The sequence below is a fragment of the Tupaia chinensis genome, unplaced genomic scaffold (genome assembly GCF_000334495.1).
Source record: "Tupaia chinensis unplaced genomic scaffold, TupChi_1.0 Scaffold000282_1, whole genome shotgun sequence".
Classification (NCBI taxonomy): domain Eukaryota; kingdom Metazoa; phylum Chordata; class Mammalia; order Scandentia; family Tupaiidae; genus Tupaia; species Tupaia belangeri.
Window position 1 is genome coordinate 167,333 of NW_006159765.1, and position 27,368 is coordinate 194,700.

The 27,368-nt window shown below is 34.7% G+C and overlaps 1 pseudogene; it reads left to right on the forward strand.

Moving 5' to 3' along the window:
- Positions 1 to 431: 431 nt before the first annotated feature.
- LOC102471259 (isocitrate dehydrogenase [NAD] subunit beta, mitochondrial-like) overlaps positions 432 to 27,368 on the forward strand; it is a 38,755-nt pseudogene continuing 11,818 nt past the window's right edge.

The window sequence follows — 27,368 nt, forward strand, 5'->3', positions numbered from 1 at the left end:
TGCCAGGCTGTCTTCTATGGAGTTAATACTTCGCATTATTAGGCAGGACATCATCTACTTTCCACCTGTACTCTTTATTTGCACAGGATGCACGGCATTCCCTTTTGAAAAAACAATGTAATACACTGTAAAGTTATATGTAATCCAATCCAATGTAATATAAAGAAGATTATGATGATAATAATAAAAAAAAAGTTAGCATCCATGCACATCCATGCTAATCCATATGCTTTCTTTTCCTTTTGCCATAAAGCACATGCACTCACTGGAGAGAGACTGAGAGTAGGAAGGTAAGAAACTACCTTACTGCAATCTCTTCTCCTCCATTCTCTTGGGATTTTGAGCACGCACATAAACTAACTATAGTCAGTCGTATGAGAGTCCAATCCTTAAACACTACACCAAATGGCCTGATCCATATGCTTTTCATCATGGCTCTCTTTACTGTACCAAGACCTGACAAATGTGTTCCATTTCCACTTGCAAGAACTCAGTTAAATTCTTCTGCAAGGTTATTGTCTTCCTCAGTCTGAAGAGAGGAAGAAGTACATTGCTAATTGTGGTTTGAATTGATTGATAGATTACAAACACAAATTTTGAAAAAGGGAGCCAATGTCAAAAGTTTTTAACAATACTTTATAGCTCCTCTCTTCATTCTGACAGCCAAACTTAACTTTTCTTTGAGTTTATGCTATATAATTTCTAAAATGTTGACTTCTTATCTGAAATACTGAAGAAAGAGCAGAGCACTTAATCATGAAGAATTCATGAAGTAGAGAACACAGAGAAGTAGAACCACAGAAGAGATGGGAAATGTGTAAACTGATCGACATTGATGCAAGTAGCTCATTAATTTCATAAAAACTCATTCCACTTCAAAAGGTATAATTGAGTGATCTCTAATTTCTTAATGCCTTGCATTTCATTTTCTTAATGTTATTAATCTCATATTCAGTTAAAGTCCTATTATAAGCATGGCAAAAATAAGAATTGTGTCTTTCCTCCCCTTTATCACAAGATATTTAGTGGTCTTACACTGACAGGGTCTTATTTTTCTTTTTTCCACAATATATCTTGTATAGTTATAGCCCAAACAAAGCTTGTAATAACAAGTAAAAAAATAATACTTTTAGGTGTAAACAGCCTTACTCATTTATAAAGTTAGTCCAAATGCATATGCAATACTAAGTGAATAATTATAGAGATGTAAAGGACCATGGAAACATCTAAAAGGAATATAAGAAAGAAGAACCCATGTGAATTAACTATCTTATGTCAGAGGGAGATGATATGCATTTTAGAGATGAAAAACCTGCCTTTCAATAAGGAGACCAACTATTTCTATGGTTTTCACTACATTTTCTAAGTTTACAATTCTAAGACAAAATTCACAATCTATAAAATTATAGTAGAAATAATTTCGTTGCAAGTACAAAAGGAATAAGGCTCATTTTCTGAAGAATCTATTGTAAGTATTTGTGGATGTGAGAATTATACAGAAATACAGGTCTTAATTTATTGACTAAAATAAATATGATTAAAATATGCTGCTTTTTATTTTATTTTAAATTTTTCTACTAGAGGATGTGTGTGCTCATCAAAGAGGGACAGAGAGAGAAAGTGAGAAGGTATCTCCCGTAAGGGACTCCCACACCACAATCCCTTTTCCCCCATTTTTCTTTTCAGGATTTTTGGGTATGCATGCACACATGCCTGGTGTGGTTTTCCATTTGCTGAGTCTGGGATTCAAACTGCGCAGTTGGTCTTGTGGGGTCCAGCCACATTTATCACCATACCACCAGCTGGTGAAAGAGTTGCTTTTTCATACTGACATAGAAGAAACATTATCTTTTTTTTTTGAGAGGTTTTTGCTATAGGGCGCGTGCACTTGCCAGCCAGACAGAAAGAGACAGAGAGACAGAAAGTGAGAAATAACCCCCCAGGGGGGTGGCCACGACGCAATCCCTTCTCCTTCATTCTCTTCTCGGGATCTTGGGCACACGCCAGGCACTCACCCCTGTCATGAGTTAAAACCACCGGGTCTGGGACGCGAACTGCGGTCGACTACATGGGAGTCCAGCAACATAGCCATTATGCTAACTGCTGGTCCCGAAGAAACATTATCTTGACAAGATAAGATGTATATTTGCAGCATAATATAAACACACATTTTAGAGCTTTAAACATTTTACTTTGACTAAAGTTATTATATCTTAAAAACTGAGAAAATTATATTTGGAATTTGGGAGATACATAACAGAAAGGTAAGTTAAAATTTATTCAACACAGACTACAGTAAATTTGTATACAGTAAAATTAAAAAATGCATACATATGTATGCATAATATTAATGACTATGTAAAAAAATAAATATATATTATTATATAATGACTAGGTAAAAAAATAAATATATATTATTATATATTATTGTGTTAGAATGATTGGACATTATTTAATGGTATTTCTTTTTCATGGATGTTTATTTTAAGTGAATAAAGCAAGGTCTGTTCATTCTCTTAGCATCAAGGAAAATGGAAATTGGGGTTAGAGAGAAATGAATCTCAGTAAAGGCTCTAACATTTTCTAGTTAGATATTCTTAAGCAATTCTCTTAACCTCCCAAACCTCTAATTTAGCTATTTTTATAACGGGTTTTGTACCTAGCTCATGGGGTTGCTGTGAGGATAAAGTGATACAACACGAGTTTTTAAAACATTCATGGATAATACATATTATGAAAAGCCTCTGCATGAATTTTGATTTTTCTGCCAAAATAAACTTGTGTTTTAATTCCATTTTCCACAAAATGTTTACTGTCCATTTGTGCACAAAATGCCAAGGGTCAGTCCTGTAGCCTAGTGGCTAAGGAAGGCAGATCCCACATGGCCAAATGATAGTTCACAATCCTGGCTCTGGAAACTTGAAAAACATGCCAGGAACATGTGTGTGTGTGTTCCCTCCAACCTGATAGGATGCAGAAGTAGAAGAGAAAGGATCATTATGTGATCATGCCCAGCTGAGTGGGTGCTTTCTCCACTCCCCCTTCTGACTGGTGCTTGTACTCTCTGGTAATTAAAAACAAGAAAGAAAGAAAGAAAGTGCCTAAACAGTGCAACAAATGCAAAAGTAAAATGTGAAAAGCGTAATAAACATTAGATGTTACACTTAGTTATTATTTTAACACCTTATACTACACCATGTGAGATCCCGCTACATTAACCAATAATCCATGGAACTGCCCCATCCCCAAAAGGACATATTTTAGGTGTTTTTACCCCTCTGCCCAAAAATGGTAAGCAGAGAGGATAGACGTACTTTTAGGTTCATTTAGTCATTTGACATGTATTCATATACCAAAATATCACAATATCTTAATTTTATTTATCCTATAGATAAAAAGGCATGTCTTTTTCTTAATTTAATAAAAAAGACATGCCTTTTTATTGTCATATGCATAGAGCTAGTGAAACACCTGATACAAACTAGGAACTAAGGATTTGGTGAAAAAAAACAACGTGTGTGTGTATACAAAATATATGTGTGTGTGTGTGTATGTGTGTGTGTGTGCGTGTGTGTGTGTATTTTTTATCCCATGTGCTCTCGCCAGAGAGAGAAAGAGAGTGAGAGAGAAATCACCACCCAGTCAATTGTGGTCAAACAGCAATCCTTTTCCTCTCTCTGCACTGTCAGGATTTGGGACATACATGCACATGTGCTCCATGCAATTTTTAATTCTCTGTAGCCAGAATTTAAACCATGGCTGGTAACATGGGATGTAGCTTCCTACACACAGCTCTTAACTGTTGCACTATAAGGCCAGTCCAAGGTGAATACATGTTGATAAATTGTCTAATTAGTGAAAAATTATCGAACGAGTGCATAAATTGACAAAATATAATAAGCAGATATTTCACCTGTAATTACTTGTAGTTATCATAGTAGAAAACAAAATAGACTGCTTAAAATATTAGACTGCTTAAAATATTAGACTTCAGGGACCAGCAGGTAGTACGGTGGTTTAGGGCGCTGGGCTCCCACATAACCAACGGCAGTTTGAGTCCTGGACCTGGAAGCTTTCTTTCTCACTTTCTCTCTCTCTCCTTCTCTCTCTCTCTCTCTCTGTCCCTCTCTGATCAAATTAAAATAAATAAAGTTAAATTAAACTTTTCTTTAAAAAATTAGACTTGTAGGTGAGATATGCATGAGGTGACTTCAAAAAATTCATAGAAAAATAAAAACTAAAGTATAAGTTTATTTTAGTGTAAAGAATTTTGAAATCCATGTCTTGTATTTACATAGTACACGTTTTAGATGATCTTTTTGAAGACCTTCTTCCTTCTGGTGTGTTCAAAATTCTCAGAATTACCTCTACCATCATTTTATGCAAAGATTATTGTAACTGAAAGCACTCATGGAGAGAAAAGGTTTTCTGAGAAGACTTGAAAATGTGATTCTCTTAAGAAGCTTGATGATTGAAGGGCTACTTGTGCTAGGGCATAAACTGTCCGTTTGTCTATGTGAATCCCATACAACAAGAACAATTTACATCCCTTTTCCATATAACCATGGATTTGAATGCTCCCACACACACACACACACAATCCTTTTCAGATCTCTACAGCCCTTACAGCTACGTATGACCTCCTGTCCCCACAGTCCATGCACTGTCCCCACGGGCCTGCCCCCAGCGCTTAGGGCTTCTCACTCCCCTAGCACCAAAGACCAATTAGAGAAACTTCCTGTTTTCTATCGTGATTTCCAGGGATAATCCTAAACAGTCTAACTTGATTGAGAATAATCTGACATGCATTTCTGGACTCATTTTCTGTGTTTGCCTCAGCACCTGCATCTGGCATCTGACAGTCCCTAATGTCTCCCTGTACAGGGATCGGAATTCAAAGTTTTCCACCAAAACCTCTTTGTTTCCTGCTTCCCTCGCTCTACCAGGAGTATGGTGTATTCTTTCGGGACCTCAACAAGTTGATTACCTACTTCTCCTCACCAAGTATAACCAATCTTCCCTAGAAAATGAACAGCCATTGTGTCTTTCAGGAGTCTCCCAAGCAGTCCTCATTTTTGAGAAGGTTTGTCTCCATTCACAAATGATCTTCCATTTTCTGCAACCAGAACAAGGAACCAACCAAACAAAAACACTTTAGTCTTGGTGTTTCACTGCTCCCCTCCATTTAAAACATAATCATAAAATACTACTTTGCATGTGTTGATATCCTGTCTAGATTTTAATTTTCTTGAAATTAGCCTATATAGTTACTTACTGTCAATGTAGGCTTTTACTTAAATATATGTTAAGACAAAGAAAAATTTAAAATAAGTCACAAAACTCTCTGTTTATTTGTCGTGGGAATGCAAAGTTTTGATAGACTGATGTACCAAAGATATATAGAACTGAAGGAATAAGGGTAAACAACATAGATATTCTGTAATCTTAAAAGTTAGAAAGTTTTCTTTTAACTGTGATCTGAAGAATAAGAAAACATCCTGTGGTCTGAGGAGTGTAATTCAATTAAAATCAGGATGCTATATAATATATAACAAGAGAATTTTATAGAGGACCGTATCAATCTTAATTTCAGGCAAAATCTTTGCCAGTTTTAGTCCCTCACATTGCACATAACTTCTCCTGAGCTACATAGCTATATAACTTTCAGTCCTACTGAAAAAAGCAAAATTCTCTTTTAATCATGATCATATTTCCTTCCCCTATATTTTAGAGAAGACAAGTTTTTTATATGCATAAAGAGATTTAAAGCCTCAAAATGTCCTTTGTACTTCTAGTTTCTTAATTTCTAAAGTGCTCTTTACAAACTAAAAGACACTCCATTACTTAGCAATAACGTAGATGCTAATCATAACAAGAAGTAGTTGAGAGCTGAGAAAGCGTTCTGGGTAATGGCATAGAATTAGCACATAAAGCATTTATTTTTACTTGCATGCTGATTAAGGCTTGTAGAGGAAATCAGTGAAACTCTTCGTCATTAAATTGAGGCTACTAATAAAATGACAAATTGAAGAAAGAAGAAAAAAATAATAATGGTATTTGATTTGTGCATTTTCTTGTACACAACCAAGTTCATTGCCAAAAATAGGGAATAAAAATCCCACCATTTATGCTGGTCAAGTAAAAACCTTGATTTATAAACAATTAAAGTTCAGTTTAAAATAAGTATATCAGCAAGTTGCATATTCACATGCTTATTTATTTTTTATAGCTCTAGATGATATGAGTAGAAAAAGAAAAAAATTCTGTGTTTTTATCTGATGCTATGGTAGCATCTGCTGCTGCCTGTGTTTATGGAATCTCTTTTTGCTATCTGTTTACTGTTGGACATTTCTCTTATTTTGAGAAAAATAAGTATTCAGCTTCCCTCATTATCACCCTATATAATGCCAGAATGAATTGTTTGAAATCATTTAGTCTTATTTAAGCACAGTTACCTTGAGCAAGTTTTATGTCTCACAAAAATAATTTGTCTTTGAAGAAAATGGATGTAATTACCACTTATTGGTTATATTTATTTGTGGCTCTTTCTCAAGAACTTTTACATATTAAAATTTCATCCATAATGTATAGGGCTTGAATTTTAATAGTGTTTGTTCTGTATTCTCAAAAGTTTGGGGCAGAAAAGGATGATTATGGAGTCTAAGTTTAATCTGCTTGTTGTGCATTTTGAGGTCAAGGACTAAATTCAACTCCCAACCAAAGACAGGCTTTAATTATATTCATTAAAAAACATATTTTTATTAAGACTCTCAGTTGTAGCCAGAGTTTTAATATTCCTCCTTTCTTTCTTACTTCCAAGCATGCACATTTGTTGGCCTTTGCTATCTCTCTAAACGTTTATGGCCTTTCTTGCCTTTAAACGACTGCTTAGATCTCTTTGTCCTCTGAAGCTGTTCCTCATCAATTTAATTCTTCTTCAACCTATCCATTCCTTTTAGCATTTTACTAGCACTTAGCTATAGACTTAGATATAGAATTCGATTAAGGCCATTAAGTTGTTACCTCCTTGTTTCTTATGCACGTTCACTGGACTTTCTATTTTGAGTTTAGGACAGGTCACCTTCATTATTGTGTAACATCCTGTGGAATTATGGATTTTCACATATTGTATTGGTCAGAGGATGCAATAGTGTTACCTCTTTAAAAATCTAGAGATTTCATCTACTAGTCCTAGTTTTTCTTCTTAAGAGAAGACAATGTTTTCTTAGATGACATCATCATATTTCATTAAAAACATTAAGTTTCAATTGAGGGATTCTAATTGAACATAGTACACATGTTTTGTAAACACTGGCAAACGTAGCTTGTCTCATATCCTGAAGAATATGCATATTGGCCAGCAGGTGGCAGAGTGGTTAAGACTCTGGACTCCCAGATGACTAATCATGGTTTGAGTCCTGGACCTGGTGACTTGAAAATCATGACAGATGCATATGTATTCAGGCCCCAAATCCCAGGAGGAGAATGAAGGAGGAGGGATTGTGGCCTGACTTCCCCCTGGGGAATGATTTCTCACTTTCCCTTTCACTGTGTCTTTCTCCAGCAAGTGCACATGCCCTAAGGCAAGGAAAAGAAGAAAGAAAAACAAAAAAGAAAACCTCTTAAAAAATATTATCCTTCAACTAGGAATGCAAAATAAAATCATTCTCAGATAAAGAAACAAACATACAAAAAAATGACATTTTAGTGCTCACAAGAAAAAATATAAAGGTAGCAAATCAATAACCTAACAACACACATCAAGGACCTGAAAAAGCAATAAGAGAAACCCAAAAGAATTAGAAGAAAATAAATAATAAAGATTAGAACAGAAGTAAATGAAATCGAGAGTATGAGAACAACAAAATATCAACAAGAAAAGCTGTCTTTTTGAAGGATGAACAAAATCAACAAACACTGAGCTAGAGTAACAAAGAAAAACAGAGAGAAAAACATAAATAAAATCAGTAATAAAATAGGCATTATTATAACAGATATCACAGAATTAATAAAAGATCATGAGAGACTAGCCAACAACTAGAAAATCTAGATGAGATCAACAAATTTCTGTACAAAAACATCATATCTTGATTGAAGCAGGAAGAAATAGAAAGCCTAAGTAGATCAATAACAAGCACTGAGACTGAATTAGTAATGGCCTTCTTACAAGGAAAAGCCCAGGTCCTGATAGCTTCATTTCTGAGCTCTACAAACTTTTAAAGAGGAGTGAACTCCAATTCTTCAACTATTCTAAAGATTCAAATGGAAGAAATCTCAAATTCAGTCTATTACTCCTACATCATCTTGATACCAAAAGCAAACAGGAAATAAACCAAAAAAAAAACCTACAGACCAATATCCCTGATAAAGCAAACTCCTCACTAAAATACTAGCAAGTTGAATTGAACTTCACATTAAAAAGATTACACATCATAACCAAGTTGGGATACAGGGATAGTTGAGCACACACAAAGTAATAAATGGAATTCATCACATTTACAGAATGAAAGACAACCCCAAATGATCACATCAACTCATGTGATAAAAGCTTTAGATAAGGTGGTGTGGAGGTTAGGACTGCTGGATACCACATGGCCAAGTCCACTATGTGAGTCTTGGACCCAGTGACTTGAAAATCATGCCAACATGTTTGTTTACATGCCCAAAATCCTGAGAGGAAAATGGAGAAGCAGGGAATGCAATGTGGCCATCCTCCTTGGGAGATGATTTCTCAACATAATACAACATTCCTTCATTATTAAGACTTTTGATAAAATAGGTTTAGTAAGTACATTTATCAACATAATAAAAGCCATGGATGACAGAGCAATAGACAACTTTGTATGGAGTGGGGAGAAACTGAAAACATTTCTGTTACAAGCTAAAGCAAAACAAAGTTGTCCAGTTTCTCTATTTCTTTTCAACATACTACTGGAATGTCTATCTAACATAGTCAGACAAGAGGATAAAATTAAAGGTATTCAAATAGGAAAGAAAATAGTGAAATTATCTTTGTTTACATACTCCATGATAGAAAAATCCAAAGGAATCTATGAATAAAACTCCCAGAAGTGATAAACGAATTCAGTAAAGCTGTAGGATACAAAATCAAGGTACAAAAAAACTGTAGCTTTTTTTTTATGTGTAGAGATAGATTTTTGCTATAGGGCATGTATACTTGCCAGAGTGTAAGATAGAGATACAGAAAATGAGAAATTACTCCCCCTCCCCCCAGGAGGAATGGCCATGCAACAATTCCTTTATGCCCATTTTCTTCTTGGGATTTTGGGCACTCACGCACACATACCCAGCGTGAGTTTTAAGCTGTTGGGTCTGGGACTCGAATCGTGGTCAACTACATTGGAGTTCAGTGATGTAACCATTAAGCCATCTGCTGGCCCGATCTATAGCATTTCTATACACTAACAATAAACAGATTGATGTAGAGTTGAAGAAACCTATCCCATTTATGAAAACCGTAAACAACAGAAAATACCTAAGAATAAACCTAACAAAAGAGGTGAAACACCTTAACAAGAAAAACTATGAAAAATGAAATAGAATATGATACAGTACAATAAAAAGAAATCCTGTGTTCTTGGACTGGAAGAATCAATATAATTAAAATACCAGTTCTGCCCAAATTAATTAAAAAATTTAGTTCAATTTCAATAAAATTACATAAAATTTGTCTGGAATCATTAAAAAAATATATTTCCAAAGCAATGCTGTACAAAAGGTATAAAGTAAGAGATACCTTTATACTGGCCTCAAAATATATTACAAAACTGTGATTCTCAAAACAGTATGGTAATGGCATAAAAACATACATATAGACCAACAGAGTAGATTAGAAAATCCAGAAATAAATCCCAAGAAATAAACTCAACTGATTTTTGCCAAAAGGTATAAGCCTTTTCAGTGGAGAAAAGAAAGTCTTTTCATAAAATAGTGCTGGAATTCCACCTGCAGAAAAATGAAACTGAATTTCTGCCTCTCGCTACTAACTAAAAATCAACTCAAAATGAATTAAAAATCTAAAAGTAGAGCCTCAAAGTATTAAACTACTTTTGGGAAACACAGGGGAGACACTTGAAGACATGGGAATAGGCAAATGTTCTTAAATAAGACTCATAAAACACAGTGACAATTCCAAAAACAGTCCAGTGGAATAATATAAGGATAACAGGGTTTTGTGAAGCAAAAGAAACAATAAATAGAGTGAAGAGACAACTTTAATTGTATAATAAGCATCTATGAAAAAACTAATAGCAAATGCTATGGTCTGGATGTTTATACACCTCCACTCTTCAAATTCTTAGGTTGAAACCTAATTACCAATGTGATGATATTGAGAGGTGGGATCTTTAGGAGAGGCTTTGATCATGAGAATGGCGCCTGATGAAAGGAATCCCTGTAAAAGAGGCCCCAGAGAACTGCCTTGTCTTCCCACCATGTGAGAACACGGTGCGAAGACTCTACTTATCAACCAATAAACAAGTCCTTATTAGACACTAAATTTGCTGGCAGTTTATCTTGGAGTTCCCAGTTTCCAGAACTGTGATGATTGAATTTTTGTTCTTCATAATTTACCTTGCTTATTATTCCTAGTATTTTGTTACAGCAGTTGCTGGGAACAGAATATGGTACAGCCACCTTGGGAATTATTTTGACGATTTGTTGTTAGAGGTCTTTGCCTTAGGGTGCATGTGCTCAATGGAAAGGAAGAAAGAGAGAGAGAGAGATGCAGAGACAGAGACAGTAAAAGGGAAAGTGAGAAATTGCCCCTCAGGGGAGATAGCCGCACTGCAATTCCTTCTCTTCCCAGGATCTTGGCCACTCATACACACACACACACACAAACACACACACGTTTGGCACGAGTTTGAAACTACCTGATCCAGGACTCAAACCACGATTGGTCCAGTGATATAACTGCTACTCCATATGCTGGTCCCTATTTTGGCAATTTCTTAAACAAACAAAATATGCAACTACCATATGACACCTCCATTGCACTTTCCAGGCACTTCTCCAAGAGGAAAGCGGACTCAAGTTTACATGAAACCTGCATATGAGTGTTATAGCAGCTTTTGTGTAACTGCCAAAAACCGGCAATAATTTCTATGTTCTTTAATGGGTGAATGGTAATTCAGTTGCAGTACATCCAACCACAGCAACATAGAAATCTTCCAAGAATTATGTTAACTACAATAAGCAAATCCCAAAAAGGTCATATACTGTAAGATTCTATTAACATAACATTATTAAAAAGACAAAAATTATAAAAATGTAGAAGAGAATAATAGCTTACAGGGTTAAGGAGGTAGGAAATGGCAGGGAAGTATATGGGGCTGTAAATAGGCAATATGAGGGATTTTTGTGTTGATGGAAAATTCTATTTTGGGACTGTTTCAATATTAATATGTTGATAGTGATACCATGTTATAGTTTTGCAAGAAGCTATCATTGTGGAAGATTGGACATGAGTACAACAAATCTCTTCCCTATCTATTGCTTTTAATCTGAATCTACAGTGATTTCAAAATCAAGGTTTGATTAAAAAACACGTGGGAGAGAATTGTAGTAATTAAGACTGGAAATGCACCAAAAGCCAGATTGTTGGCCATTTTGAATGTCGTACCTGAAGGAGTCTAGATTTTGGACTTTGCCTTATAGGAGAGGGGGAATCATCAAAAGATTTTAAATACTGAGCATTTATAATTTGGAGATATATCATTTTCCATTTAAAGGAAATTATCGTTACAGTTTAGTTGGAGAGGATAAACATTTAAATAGAAAAATACTTTCTTTTACTGAAGTAGAAGAGTCAAAAATTTTAGACTGAGAAGTGAAATTGATGGTGGAAGGTGTTGAGAATGTAACAAGGTGTTCAACTTCCAGCCTAAGTGGCTAGGTGAGTGATTTTGTCATTGATTAGCAGTGGGATTGTGGAGGAGAGCCTATGTGATAAAAGAATAGATAATTGGTGATTTAGTTTAATTTGAAATTGTCTAAGTTTAAGGTGTTTGTGGGATATTCCGGTGAGAGGTATATAGCTGCATGGAAAACTACAAGTTTTGGATTCTCGTAGCCACTTAATCTGTAAAGATGTTTGGTTGCCACTGACATCTAAGTATGAATTAAAAACTATGCAGTGGAAGAGAGAACCTCAAGTTTAATGAGTGGAAGAGAACCTCAAACAATAAAGGTATCTTAGATGTCAACAACATCAACAATAGTAGAAGAAAGGGAAAAATATCAAGAGAAATTGAGGAAAAGTATCAGAGGTGTAGAAGGGCATTCAAATTAGTGTAGTTTCCTGGAAAATCAGGAAGAAGGTCAAGAAGAGAATAAACAATAAAACCTTGTAGTTCCTGCTTGTAGTTTTCAAAACCAGTGATAAAATGTGCAACTAGGATTTAATTTATAAACTTTTGAGTGTAATTTCAATGTAGTGGTATAAATAAAAACCATAGTAAAGAGTTAATAAAAGCAGAGTTTTGAAATAAGCAAGAAGATGAAAGATTAAGGAAGGATTGTTGATAAAGGCAGAAGCATGACATAGGGGAGAACAGGGTTGCACTGGAGAGAAGACACAAGATAATTGAATTGTTTTAAAGACAAAAGAAAGGGAGTCTATAGGAGAAGAAGCCACGATACGGTGGGTTAGAATGACCATAAGTCTCCCAGCATACTTAGAAAACACTCACATTTTTTAGCTACGGGCTTTTAAAACTACTTTTTATTGCAGTACATTTGAAAGTAAAAGCAAAGTCTTACAAGGCATGGCAGGCTGCGGATGAGAGTTTTCATTGAAACTGGCAGGAACATTGGGAGCCAGCTGTTGGATGTAGGTAGATCATTTTAAAGTACTTTACCAATCTAAGGGGTAATTCTCAGTTTCTGTGCTTTGGATCATGAGAATTCCCCCAGTATTTTATCCAAGAAAATTACATATCTTTCAGATATAGAATAACCAGCTGTTGTGCAGTTTTTAAGATGTATTTTGTCAGTGAATTCAAAAAGCTAGTGTGTAGTCTGCAACTGGTTATTATAATAGCTATTTAATACATAAAAGGTGATAAAGGGAGGTCCTGATACTCCTCTAGAGATTTCATTTATTGAGTTGCAATAGTTTCTGTATAACATGTTATTATAAACTCAAATACTGGCAAGAAATTATGCTCTTAGACATAGGGATGAAAATTCCTTGTACCTGCTACTCAGCTATCTGAATACCCTTATAGAACTCTTCAGTAAAAACCCACAGGTTTGTGACATTGCTTGCAGGTGTCCTTGCTTCATAGACAGTTTATCAGAGCTTTCATATTCATTTTACTAGTGGCTCTGCTTCTCAAATTTCAATGACAGTACTTTGTGTATCAAGTGCATGTTGACATAAGGGTTTGAATTCTGGGCCCAGTCATGATGGCACAGAAACATTGCAACATTTTACAATGCTGGAAGCTGTTTGGAAGATGAGGGGCCTGGTTCCTGGGGTTAACTTGTAGATGCTGCATGTATGCCCATGGCTGTGATCCAGGTCGGCTGAAAGGCTGAGAACAAGATCACAGGGTGACACGCTTCTGATAGTGCTGGTTTTGTCTCTCTACCTCTCTCTCTCTCTCAAAAGAAGCAAGTGAATAACCAAAAATGTATGGAGTTATTAATCATTTTGTAGTTCTATGCTCATTCATATTAGAAAATACTTTCTAATATTTTAAAAAGATACGAATAAATGATGTCTGAAAATAAATACCTCAAAATAAATATGTACTGTGCAAGGCACTGTCTGAGTGGATAAAAAGGAAAATTGGGAATGCTGATAATATTTGAAAATAACTCTAATAAATAATCTTTCAGTAAGAAGAGATAGTTAATTGTCAGTAGCATTTCTGTTGACTTGATTTTTTAAAAATAATGACTGGATGCCACCATTTTTCCTTTCCTACGTATTTAAAATCTGAATGTGAAATTATTTAAAGTCCTTTGGCTTATAAATGATTTCTTAATATGACCACATCTTAAAATAAGGTGAAATTTCTATTTCAAGCCACTTTGTATGCTAGTAGGGAGTTCACGCAGAGTATCCTTACAGTGCTTTGCAACAGGAAGACAGAATTTCTAGTGTCAGGAATGACAGAATGCCATTCGGACTGGGAAACCCTGTGGGTAATTTCATTTTCATTTGCTAGTGAAGCAGAAAAATCAACATGTTGTGTGTCAGAGTACAATGAGAAAACTTCTTGGCAGTTTGAATTTTAGCCATTGGTGAGGCAGGAAATAATCTGAAGCGGGCTGTCAAGGTGTAACTTCACACAGATAAGTCTGGTTTAAAGTAGGCAGGTAGTCTGCATTTTGATATTATCAGGAATAGAAAGGGCCCTTGAGCTTGAACCAAATGCCTCAGGGAATTATAGCTCCTATGAAATCTGATGTTCTGATGGCTGATCGTCAAGTCTGAAAATGAAGTAAGTCTTCATTTGAACATTCTACCATTTTTAGACTTTATAAAAATGGAAAAGGCAACTGGTGAGGAGGAAAGAATAGCTATGCTGGAAATTCACTCACACTGAAGTAAAGAACAATTTTTTTAATTAAAAAGATACCTATGAGTAATGTGGCAACTCTAAAATTTAGTAGGTTGATGGCTATTCTGATCTGTGAAGAGTGTTTTGCATTTATATTTTACTGAAAGAGAGGACAATTATATTTTTAAGTTGTAAAGACAAATGCCTTCTCAGTTTTCTGTTTGATTTTATAATACTTTTAAATTTATGCTTGGGCAGGTTGGGATTGCTTATTACAAAATAATGGATGTTAATTATAAATGAAATAATTCACAAGGTAAGTGTATCAGGTTAAATAAAATGATTTCTTCATCGTCATGGAAAATGTCATTCCCTAGAGCTAACCAAAATGAAAAATTTGGTGTGTGTATATATTTACAATGAACAGAACTAAATATCAAACATACATACACCACAAACACATATGCATAAAAAGACTATTGGTAAACATGTTATCAATCTGTACAGATAATTGTGTGAATTGCTATTAACATTTTAAAGTACATTTTATGTAAATGTGAAATTACATAATTTCAGGGAAGAGGATTCTGATAGATTTTTTTTTTTTTTTTGAGAGAAACTTTTTGCTATAGGGCATGTGCACTTGCTGGAGAGACAGAGAGAGACACAGGGAGACAGAAATCATCACCCCTCCCCCCACGCCCAAAGGGATGATTTCACCTTATTTTAAGATTTGGTCATGCCATAATTCCTTCTCGATTTTCCTCTTGGGATTTGGGACACACACACACACACACACACACACACACCTGGCATGAGTTTAAAGCTGCCAGGTCTGGGACTCAAACTGTGGTCGGCCACGTGGGAGTCCAGTGACATAACAATTAGGCCATCTGCTAGTCTCTAAACAATCGTTTTTAAATATCACATTTTTTGCATTGATTTTGGAGAAGAGGAACTATGATAAATAATGCTGCAGTGAAGAATAAGCAAGTGGCATGGTTGTTAAGGTATTAGATTCCTACATGACTGACTGTGGTTCAAGTCCTAGACCCAGAAGCTTGAAAATCATACTGGGCACATGTGCATGCATGCTCCCAATACAGAGAGGAGAATGGAAGACAATGGATTGCAGCATAACCATCCTCCCCTGGGAAGGTTGGAGGGCGTGATTTTTCACTATTTCTCTCTTTGTGCCTGTCTTTCTTCAGTGAGTTCATGCACCCTATGGAAAGAACCTAATAATAATCATAATAATAATATTGAGAATGCTGATAATATTTGAAAATAGGCGAAAAAAATTGAAAAAAACTTTAATAAATAATCTTTCAGTAAGAAGAGATAGTTAATTGTCAGTAGCATTTCTGTTGACTTGATTTTTTAAAAATAATGACTGGATGCCACCATTTTTCCTTTCCTACGTATTTAAAATCTGAATGTGAAATTATTTAAAGTCCTTTGGCTTATAAATGATTTCTTAATATGACCAAATCTTAAAATAAGGTGAAATTTCTATTTCAAGCCACTTTGTATGCTAGTAGGGAGTTCACGCAGAGTATCCTTACAGTACTTTGCAACAGGAAGACTGTAGTGAGCATGCAGAGTTACATATTTTTCTTATAAGATAAGTCTCTGACATTGAAATTGTTGAAACAAAAGACAGCATATTCAAATTATTGATAACTAATACAAAATTGTCTTGCAAAGATACTGTGTGAGATTGCTTTCACACCAATATTCTTTTTTAAAAAAATAGGTATTAAAACATATTAGCTGTACATATTTGTGGGGTATAGTTTGATTTTTCAGTACATGAGTACAATGAGTAGTGATCAAAGCAGGGTAATTAACATATTCATAACCCCAAGTATTTATTTTTACTTTGTGTTTGGAACATTCGAAATCCTGTCTTTCAACTATTTTGAAATATAAAAATGTTTTTGTTAATGATAGCTTTCCTACTATACTATGGAACTCTAGTATTTATTCCTCTCATATAATTTTGTATTTGTTGACCAACATCTCTCTTGCCTCATTCTCCACCTTTAATAAACCTTTCTATTAAATGTGAGCTCTACATTTTTAGTCTCCATGAGCCTCACCTACATTTTTGTCAATTCTGTATGCATTAATCAAATTGTCTTTTCTTTTTATTTTTAGAAAGCAAAAATTACAGATATCATTTTTAAAAAGAATTATTTAATTTTATTCATTATTATTATTATTTTAATTTGACCAGAGAGAGAGAGAAGGGGAAAGTGAGAAAGCAAGCCACCAGGTCCAGAACTTGAACTGCAGTTGACCATGTAGGAATCCAGCACCTTAACCACCATGCCACTTGATGGCCCCCAGATCTCCTTTTTTTAAACAGAGAATTTTGCATTCTTTTGTCTGTTAAAGGTCTCTTTCCTTTGCACCTTCCACCCACTCTCTAATACCCCTCTCTTAGAGTCTCTGTTATCTACACTGTCCTTCCTGCTCTCATATCATCAGAACTTTTAATTTGTGCCATAGAGAGCAGACATTCTATACATATTGAGTGGAGATATACAGTGCATATCTTTCAAAGTCTGTCTCTCTTTGCTTAACATTAAGTACTCTACATTGACCCACTTTGAAGCAAATGATTGTTTACAGGTTAATATTTTTATCATTACGTTAATTTGAATCATTAGATCAGTGATGACAGTGAGTATTCTCTTGAAAGTTTGTTTTCAGATTTTTCTTTTGTAAATTGTTCATAGCCATTGTCTAATATTTCTTTTGACTTGTTTTATTTCTTATTCAGTTAATATTTATATGTGTTTGACTTATTTTAAGATTTGGTCATGCCATAATTCCTTCTCGATTTTCCTCTTGGGATTTGGGACACACACACACACACACACACACACACACCTGGCATGAGTTTAAAGCTGCCAGGTCTGGGACTCAAACTGTGGTCGGCCACGTGGGAGTCCAGTGACATAACAATTAGGCCATCTGCTAGTCTCTAAACAATCGTTTTTAAATATCACATTTTTTGCATTGATTTTGGAGAAGAGGAACTATGATAAATAATGCTGCAGTGAAGAATAAGCAAGTGGCATGGTTGTTAAGGTATTAGATTCCTACATGACTGACTGTGGTTCAAGTCCTAGACCCAGAAGCTTGAAAATCATACTGGGCACATGTGCATGCATGCTCCCAATACAGAGAGGAGAATGGAAGACAATGGATTGCAGCATAGCCATCCTCCCCTGGGAAGGTTGGAGGGCGTGATTTTTCACTATTTCTCTCTTTGTGCCTGTCTTTCTTCAGTGAGTTCATGCACCCTATGGAAAGAACCTAATAATAATCATAATAATAATATTGAGAATGCTGATAATATTTGAAAATAACTCTAATAAATAATCTTTCAGTAAGAAGAGATAGTTAATTGTCAGTAGCATTTCTGTTGACTTGATTTTTTAAAAATAATGACTGGATGCCACCATTTTTCCTTTCCTACGTATTTAAAATCTGAATGTGAAATTATTTAAAGTCCTTTGGCTTATAAATGATTTCTTAATATGACCAAATCTTAAAATAAGGTGAAATTTCTATTTCAAGCCACTTTGTATGCTAGTAGGGAGTTCACGCAGAGTATCCTTACAGTACTTTGCAACAGGAAGACTGTAGTGAGCATGCAGAGTTACATATTTTTCTTATAAGATAAGTCTCTGACATTGAAATTGTTGAAACAAAAGACAGCATATTCAAATTATTGATAACTAATACAAAATTGTCTTGCAAAGATACTGTGTGAGATTGCTTTCACACCAATATTCTTTTTTAAAAAAATAGGTATTAAAACATATTAGCTGTACATATTTGTGGGGTATAGTTTGATTTTTCAGTACATGAGTACAATGAGTAGTGATCAAAGCAGGGTAATTAACATATTCATAACCCCAAGTATTTATTTTTACTTTGTGTTTGGAACATTCGAAATCCTGTCTTTCAACTATTTTGAAATATAAAAATGTTTTTGTTAATGATAGCTTTCCTACTATACTATGGAACTCTAGTATTTATTCCTCTCATATAATTTTGTATTTGTTGACCAACATCTCTCTTGCCTCATTCTCCACTTTTAATAAACCTTTCTATTAAATGTGAGCTCTACATTTTTAGTCTCCATGAGCCTCACCTACATTTTTGTCAATTCTGTATGCATTAATCAAATTGTCTTTTCTTTTTATTTTTAGAAAGCAAAAATTACAGATATCATTTTTAAAAAGAATTATTTAATTTTATTCATTATTATTATTATTTTAATTTGACCAGAGAGAGAGAGAAGGGGAAAGTGAGAAAGCAAGCCACCAGGTCCAGAACTTGAACTGCAGTTGACCATGTAGGAATCCAGCACCTTAACCACCATGCCACTTGATGGCCCCCAGATCTCCTTTTTTTAAACAGAGAATTTTGCATTCTTTTGTCTGTTAAAGGTCTCTTTCCTTTGCACCTTCCACCCACTCTCTAATACCCCTCTCTTAGAGTCTCTGTTATCTACACTGTCCTTCCTGCTCTCATATCATCAGAACTTTTAATTTGTGCCATAGAGAGCAGACATTCTATACATATTGAGTGGAGATATACAGTGCATATCTTTCAAAGTCTGTCTCTCTTTGCTTAACATTAAGTACTCTACATTGACCCACTTTGAAGCAAATGATTGTTTACAGGTTAATATTTTTATCATTACGTTAATTTGAATCATTAGATCAGTGATGACAGTGAGTATTCTCTTGAAAGTTTGTTTTCAGATTTTTCTTTTGTAAATTGTTCATAGCCATTGTCTAATATTTCTTTTGACTTGTTTTATTTCTTATTCAGTTAAGATTTATATGTGTTTGAGCTATTTTTTAAAACATTAAAATATAGAAATGATCTCTATTCATTTTTTTCTGGTTTATCATTCATTGTTTAACTTTGATTACAATATATTTGCTTATACAGATGTTTTTATTTTCATATTCAGAAGTTCATCATTTTGCTCTGTTGTGACTTAGATTTTCTGTTATACATACAGTCACCTCCATTCTTACTAAATTTAAATGACTTTTAAAAATTTTACCTAACAGCCCTGTTGCATAGTAGTCAAGGGAGCCATATCCCACATGACCAACCACAATTCAAATCCAGGTCCAGTGACTTAAAAAACACACCCAGTGCATGTGTGTGAATCCCCAAAATTCCAACAGAATTAAAAATGGGAAACAGATTTCAGTATGACCACATCCTGTTGGGGTGCTTTTCCCCTCTCCTCTCTCTATGCTTCTCTGTCTATCCCTGATAGGCACACATGCTCTGTTACAAATTGAAAAAAAAAGAAAAGAAAGAAAAGAAAAGAAAGAAATTCTTCTAATGTTGTAGAATTACTTTTATTTCTGAAAGATAAATAATATGTTTTTAAGTTTGATTCTTTTCTAATTTACTATTTTTTTAAAAAAATCAATAAGAATTATTCAATTTTGTCAACAAAGACAGTACAGTAAAAGTTAAGTACATGGTCTGTAGGCAGGCTTTCATCATGACTCATCCATTCAGCGTCTACAAGGACTTGTGCAATTTATTTAAACTTACTGTTTCTCAGTTCCATCACCTGAAAATGGGATGATTGCTGCATTTTTCATAGGGTTGTGATAGGATCAAAAATGTAAGTTAGAATATTACCTGATTTGTAGTAAATGCTCAGTAAATATTTAATAAGTTGCAAGTTGACTTTGCTTTTTTAATCTATTTAATACCTCAGAAGCTATTGTAATGTTCTGTAATGTAGGTAATATGTTCTAGAAATTAATAAATTATTATTTTAATTTGAACTGATTTGCTAACATCTTTTAAATTATTTGTGCCTCCATATCTACAGTGAGAAATGAGCTTTGTATATACTAAGGTTTATGTGTTAGTGCATTGCCTTCTTAGTAGATTGAGTAAGATAGATTATGGATTTTGCTTTAGAAATTTTTTTAAAAATTTACTTTCGAACTAAAGAAAATTTTTACCATTAACTAATAAATCAACTTTTATTTATCTAAATTAATATTTATGGACTTTTAAACAAATTATACTCATAAAAATATTTAAGCCATTCCTTTCATCAATTAATATATATTGATTAAATAGGCACTATTGGGACCAGCAGTTGGCACAATGGCTGTGTTGCTGGACTCCCATGTAGTCACCAAGGTTCGAGGTCTGGACCCTGTTTCTTAAATTCAAGCCAGGCACATGTGCTTGCGTGCCCAAGATCCCGAGAGGAGACTGGAGAAGGGATTGCGGTGTTACCATCCCCTCTGGGGGGTGATTTCTTGCTTTCTATCTCTCTGTCTCTCTGTCTTCCTGGTGAGCACACGTGCCCTATAGAAAAACAAAAAACAAACAACACTCTCAAAAAAAATTCCAGGAAAATAAAACCCAAAATACCCTGAGAGGAAAGTCCCAATAGTGCAGGGCATAGGGAGTCAGATCTTGTGTGGCCAACAGTGGTTCAAGTCCTGGCCTTGGTAGCTTAAAAAATTCACTTGGCATATGTGAGTGTGTGCACCAAATCCTGGTGGGACAGCAATGTAACTACGTCCCATTGTGAGGTGCTTTCTTTCTCTCTCTCTCTTATTTGTGCACTTGGGCAATAAAAATTAACCCTCCCCCCCAAAAAAATGAAAAGAAAAAAAAAAACCTTGGGAAAAAATGGAACCCTGTGGGCTATTGTGTTGGACTCTGTTGGTAAACTCTAGACATTCTCAAGTCCCTCACTTCCTTTGACTCTTTGTTCAACTGTCACTTCATCAATTACCCTATAGACATTGGTAATCCCTCAAGTATCTCTAATCCTTCTTATTATGGTCTCTGTATGTTTTTCCTTCTTTTTCTTTTTTGTTTTCTTCCTTCTTTTCTCTTTCTCTTTTCCTTTCTTCCTCTTTCTTTCTTTCTTTCTTCTTTCTTTCTTTCTTCTTTCTTTCTTTCTCTTTTCTTTCTCCTTTCTTTCCTTTGCTTCTTTTTTCTTTCTCTTCTTTATTTCTTTTTTCTAGAAATGGCCTTTGTTCACAAGAAAGATGAGAGAGAGAGGGAGAGAATGAGGAACCCATAACATTTAATTACTCTTGGATATTGTAAACCCTTTAATTATTTCACTCATAATTTACTTTTTTATTTGCACACACCAGAATGTGAGCATCATGAGGCCTCCATTTGTCATCTGTGTCCAACCTAAGTGCCTAGTACAATACCTAGCGTATGTGGGTACATGTAATATTTTGGTGAATTTCTACTAAACAGATAAGAATATAGAGAGTTTTGTAATAAATTACTTGCTTGTGTTCTCATAATTTTATACTTATACTGGCTCAAGTTTGAGTTTTGCCTTCCTTAAGAAACTGAGTTCTTTAATGCTGTTTGAGAAGTTTTCCTTTTGAGAAAAGCTTAGCAGCCTGTCCTTATTTATAAGCCATTGAACCCACTACCCTGGCTGTAGTTGACCTCGGGATTATCAGTGAGAGATCAAAAGGATGTTTTCTATGGCTTTGCTGATAGCTAGTCATATACATGAATTAAGTAATAGATTGTTAGGAGCAGCAGATGGCATAATGGTTACATTGCTGGATTCTCACATAGTCGACCATGGTTCAAGTCCTGGACCTGTAAAATTCATGCTGGGCACATATGTGTGTGCCCTAAATTCCAAGAGGTGAATGGAGGAAAAGGGATTACAGTGTGGCCATCTCTCTCATGGGGTGATTTCTCACTTTCTGTCTCTCTGGTGAGTGCATGCACCCTATAGCAAAATCTCTTCCTCTCCAAAAAAAGAAAGAAAGATACTGTTTAAGATGATGATTTACTAACCATTTAGGTATATTCTTTTGCAAAATTGAATTTAAACCGTACTTGGGGCTTATTAGTGCTTTTACCAGAAGAATTTGATGAAGAAAAGATACCTGAGTTGGCTATTATAATGAATTTTTTTTTTTTTTTGAGAAGTTTTGCTCTAGGGCGCATGCTCTCACCAGAAAGACAGAGAGAGACAGAGCGACAGAAAGTGAGTAATCACCCCTCCTGGAGGATGGCCATGCCGCAATCCATTCTCTTCCATTCTCTTCTCAGGACCTTAGGAATGCATACACACGTGCCTGGCATAAATTTAAGCCACCGGGTCTGGGATTCAAACTGTAGTTGACTACATTGGAGTCCAGGACATAGCTATTACGCCAACTGCTGGTTCCAGGATGGTTTAAATAAAGAGAAAAGACACTTGCTGCTCATAGGATGATGGTTCAAGTTTACTTATCCCATGTCTTGAAAAAATCATTCGGTTCACTCAGAGATCAGGCTAGTCCTTTTCTGCAATACTCTTCCCTACTTCTTCACGTTTCTATTGGTACTTATGATAACGCACAATGGTCAGCCTGTGCCTGGTGGTTAATGGAGCTAGATTCCACATGACTAACAGCAGTTTGACTACTGGCCATAGAAGCTTGGAAAACAAAACAAACATCCTGGATATCTATGTGTCTGTGCCCCTGGCAGGATGGAGAAATGGAGGAGAAGGGATTATGGTGTGACCAAACTCATTGGAGTGTGGAGACCACACTCTCTGTCTCTCTGGCTGGCACGCATCCCTTCTAGCAATTAAAGACAAAAGACAAAAACAGTAATTCACCATTGACTTAAGAAACTGCTACTTGCATCTTTTTAAAATTTTTTTGTCATAACTCCAATAAACTAGCCAATAAGAAAAATTTCAGAGCAAAGTAGTCATTATTATTATTGGTTTTAGTTTTTGCTATAGGGGATGTGCAGTCACGAGAGAAAGGCAGAGACAGAGAGAGAGAAAGTGAGAAATCCCTTCAGTGGTGATAGCCGAGCCACAATCCCTTCTCCTCCATTCTCCTCTTGAAATGGTAGGCACACACGCCCATGCTTCTGACATGTCTTTCAAGATGCTGATCGGGACTCCATTTTGTCCTCAATGTATACAAGCAAGGACCTTGAGACATTTGAGTTTAGATCTGACCAGCCATCTTACCTGTGTTTGTAGTTTAATTGGTCCCACAGGCTGGCCCCATCAAAGTTATTTAAATGTACACAAGACATCTTTTCCCAGACTTTCTTTTATCTTGTTTAGATATTTCAATAGTATAATTAAAGTCTTATTCAAAAATTTTGTAGGACAGATAAAATAGTTATGAGGGGCTAGGTTCATGGCCTCTTAGTTAAGGTAACTAAATCTCACATGCATAGGTGACCAAATCTTGAAAGGAGGAGGGGGACAAGGGATTTAGGCATGACCCTACTCCATGGGGGGGGAAATATTTTCTACTTGCTCTCTCTTTATCTGCATCTGGCAATTATATGTGCCCTCTAATAAAGAATACAAAGAAAGAAAAAAGAAAAAAAAGTTATGATATGTTTGTATTATAAGTAAATTGAATCATTTTACAATCAAAGAACAATTCGGTTTTGTTTTTACTTTTCTAAAGTCAATTTTACCACACAAAACTTATCATTTTATAGTCATTATGCCTCAAAATACAATGACTTATTTCTCTGTTTTAAGTGGCTGGGAAAAACACAAATGCTTAAGTATGTAAAAATAGATTGCTATTGCTATTAGTTTTTATGTTCATTTAAGAACACATTAATTTTTTTTCCATCATTAAAGTAAGTGTGTATGCTTTCATCCATTTTGTGATTAAATTTATCAAGATTTGATTTTAAATCTTTTAATCTCTATTCTAAGAATTTATCTATTATGTTTTCTGCATTGATTTATTGACATTCACACTGGTGATGCTTATATATTTAAGTCACTCACCATTTTCCATCATGGATCCCCAGAGCTACTAAAAAAGTTCCTTTGTTTCTATGTAATTTTTCTAACTCCAGTAGATATTTTCTATTTTCTTTTCAAATGATAACATAAAATTAATTTTTTTAGTGTATACTTTCTGATTTTTTTTAACTGAAAGACTTTTCAGAAGCCAATACAGCATTTTGTTTTTTTAAGAAATTCTTTTAGTCTGTTTTTTTTAAGGAAGAAATGCTAAATATACAAGGAATTAGAAAAGAAAAAGAAATGATTGCAGTTTGTGCCTTTACTACTATTAATATGGTACATTCATTAATACACGCCATGCAAAATTATTTTCTTGATTGCCTTCTCTTTAGGACAGCATGCATGAAATTTCCTCATCATGTTCAAACTCAGGTCAACAGTAATAATGTGATTGCAATTGCTTTTTCTTTTTCCTTCCTATCTTAAAGAATAAATAGTAGGGAAACTTCTTTCCATGCCTGCCTAGATTACAGGGTTTTTTATTTTCATTAATTTATTGTTACTCTTGCTATGATTCTTCTTTTTTCACTTCTCTGAACAGGTGATTTAGAGTAATACAAATGTTACTGTCGTTGTTATGTTTTTATTTTTATTTTTTGAGAGGTTTATGCTATAGGGCACGTGCACTCGCCAGGAAGACAGAGACAGAGAGATAGAAAACGAGAAATCACCCCCCAGGGGAGATGGCCACGCCACAATCCTGTCTCCTCCGTTCTCCTCTCGGGATCTTGGGCACGCACACACGTGCCCAGCGTGAGTTTAAGCCACCGAGTCCAGGACTTGAACCACGACCAACTATGTGGGAGTTCAGCGACATAGCCATTGCGCTAACTGCTGGTCCCTATCATTGCTATGTTTGGAAAAGAAAATACTTTATTGTAATGGTGGCTTTAGAAACTAGAGAAATGAATGAGTACAATAAAGAAACACCTTTTGTTTTTCCTTTGGAAGAATACTTCAGTGAGAAACTTGTGTTTGCTCATTTTGTATTTTCCTCTTTCTCCATTTCAAGCAGGTAGTTTATCTCAGTGCTGCTTTGATTTGTGAAGAATCTTTAGAGAGCAAATTAAAAATAAAATTGCATGGAGTTCTTCCTCAACTATTCCTCCATTTCTCTCTTTTCTCTCTCTTTCTCCTATTCCTCTCTTTCTCTCTCCTTATCTTCTCACTTTTTTCAATCCTGAAATAACTGAGGAAATTGCATCAAGAATCCTGAGGGACAGAGATTAGAGGAGAGAACTGAGGGCCAAAATAGGAGATGGGGAATATTTTCCTGATTGTTATCGAAAAGGATAAGATATAGTCACGAATTCCACATTATCCATGGTTCCACTCTGTTTTTTCAGCTCATAATGACATCTCAGGTTAGCATTTATTAAGCACAATATTTATTTGCCATTTTATTTCAAGATCCCTTAGTACAAGCGCTGTCTCTAAGTGTTTTGAATATTCCACATCTAGACCAACACTGTTAGCAGAATTTTCTGCAGTGATGGAAATCGGCAGTGCCTGTGCTCTCCAATAGGCTAGCTACTAACTACATATACCTACGATGAGCATTTAAAGTTGTGGCTGATGTTAATAACTTTTACAAATCTTATTTAATTTTTACAAATATTAATTTAAATAGTCACATGGGCTAGTAGTTTCTATACTAAAGAGTGCAAATCTAGACTAATTCTTTTATGTAATACTCATTTAATAAACAATCGGCAACGGTGATAGAGATTCACTCCTCTATTTATAGTTGAAGACATTATTCTGTCATATTCTTATATGGCACATGGTATCCATTCAAAAATAGCCTATCGCCATTTCATTTAAATTTGTACACTTACAAATTTTACTAATAATCATATGTCCAGGTTTCCCACGCCACACCCCTCACTAATAAAAGAATAAAACAAACAAGAAACATATTAATAATAATTCATTAAAAATATTTTTTCCTGAAAAATATATGATTAGAAAAATTTTAAACATTTAATGATAGTATTGATTATGTCTTTTCGATAATAATAGTGAAGACTGGTCCACATGTTGCAAATAAGATAGAACTTCGTAGAGTAAGCAAGTTATGAGTTACAGTATTATCTTATGTCAACGTATTTCATTTGCATGTGCTAATTAATTACTATTTTATATCAACATTTGAGCCCAGAGGTATTGTTAGCTGAAAGGAATTCTCTTATAAACTGAAACTTAACAAGGGACATATTTAATGAAGGTCACAAAATATTCTTCATGTTATTAAGATTAATTGTAAAATTAATTAGACCCATTTGTAACCTTATATGAATAATATATACTCACTGAGTGTTTACATAAGTTTTGAAATTTCGAATGTTAGAAGTTATAGTTAACATTTAATAAAACTTCTTTTGGTAATATTGCAGAAATATGAAATTTTGAAAATTTAATTTGACATTCTCTGAGGAAAATGATATTCTTGTTACATATGTAGTGATATAGTTACATATCTTAGATTTTAATTTCCTTGTTTTTTCTTAATATTATACTTTTTTAAAATATACACTCTAAGTGATAATATGAAATCCAAGCTTGACGGTGAAGTAATTTTTCAACTTATAATGAATAATAATGTCATTTTCAGATAGACAAATCAGTGTTCAGTAGTAAAATTTTTCAGTTATTAGAAATTTTGAGTATAAATTAAATTATATCTCTATAAACAATAAGCTTGTTACCCTCTGGTGTTTCCTTCCTAGGAAGAGAACTCAGTTCATCCAGTCTTCTGGAATTAATTCTTCACCTGAAAATTTTTTTGTTTTCTATAGGTAAACTGGGTAGAAAACGAGGGCATATACTCTCCTTTACCTCTTCTCCTGTTCCTCTGCAGTTGCCCAGCTTAGGGTGATCTTTCCTTGTGCACTGGATCATTATTTAGGATCTTGTCCTTGTTCACATGTCGTGGAGGCAAACAAAGATAGTTTTTCACTTTCAAAAGACTGGGTTGG